Source organism: Habropoda laboriosa, unplaced genomic scaffold, assembly GCF_001263275.1.
Source record: "Habropoda laboriosa isolate 0110345459 unplaced genomic scaffold, ASM126327v1 scaffold2, whole genome shotgun sequence".
In the NCBI taxonomy this organism is placed as follows: domain Eukaryota; kingdom Metazoa; phylum Arthropoda; class Insecta; order Hymenoptera; family Apidae; genus Habropoda; species Habropoda laboriosa.
Window position 1 is genome coordinate 1,709,903 of NW_017100190.1, and position 861 is coordinate 1,710,763.

Here is an 861-nt window from a genome sequence, read left to right on the forward strand (position 1 = left end):
TATATATTTATCATTGAATTTGATTGGATAGAAGTCTTTATATTATTATTTATAATTTATGCGATTTTGGACTGCTGTTTGCTCTTGTGGGTCCCAAAAGCCATATACCGTTACGTCATACCTAACCGTATCTACCCTGTTCGAATCGTGTTGCAACAGACATTCACCGCTTTTAAGATGTACGCATTAGAAGAAGAAAAATCTTTTCTCTTTATTCTTTGTCATCTACCAAAGATCGATTATTAATTAGATCAACGTGTTCGATTCTACTTTCCATTGGATTCTTTCGATTCTTTGAGCGGTGTGTGTCAAGACACGTTAACTGCCGAGTGGTCGTTAATGTTTTAGGCAGATGCATGAACACTCCTGTTTAATCGTTTCTATCTCTCTGTCTCTGCCTTTGAAGTCCACATCTATATAGTAACCAAGTAGCCCTATATATTGAGTGTCCGTGCAGAAACTTTTGCGACATGTTGTCCCCCCACCCCCACACCCCAAACCCGACTTTTTTCCCCCCTATTTTGTTCCCGAACGCCCTCCGTAAAATCGCGAGAGTAGCCTAACAGAACGCAAGTCTTTTTTAATCCCCCTGTTTATTAGAAATCGTTCGATGTCGAACGTAATTATGTATCGATCGAATGACATATATATATATATATTTATTAAACACCTGACGAAGGTGTTTCATCTTCTTCTTATTATTTCTTTTGTGTTGTTTGTTTTACGAACGCCAACCATAATTAATATCGTAGTGTAATGTTGTAACGGAGTATATGTGTAAGAAAAAAGGAAAAACCTCGAACATCTTTAGATAAAAATGAACACATCTCTCTAGACCACCCGTTCTCGATCCAAAAGCAT

At 37.5% G+C, this 861-nt stretch overlaps 1 protein-coding gene across 1 annotated transcript in view; it reads left to right on the forward strand.

Moving 5' to 3' along the window:
* Positions 1-861, forward strand: part of LOC108579947 (flocculation protein FLO11) — an 80,762-nt gene that overhangs the window by 62,899 nt on the left and 17,002 nt on the right. The window lies entirely within an intron of this gene.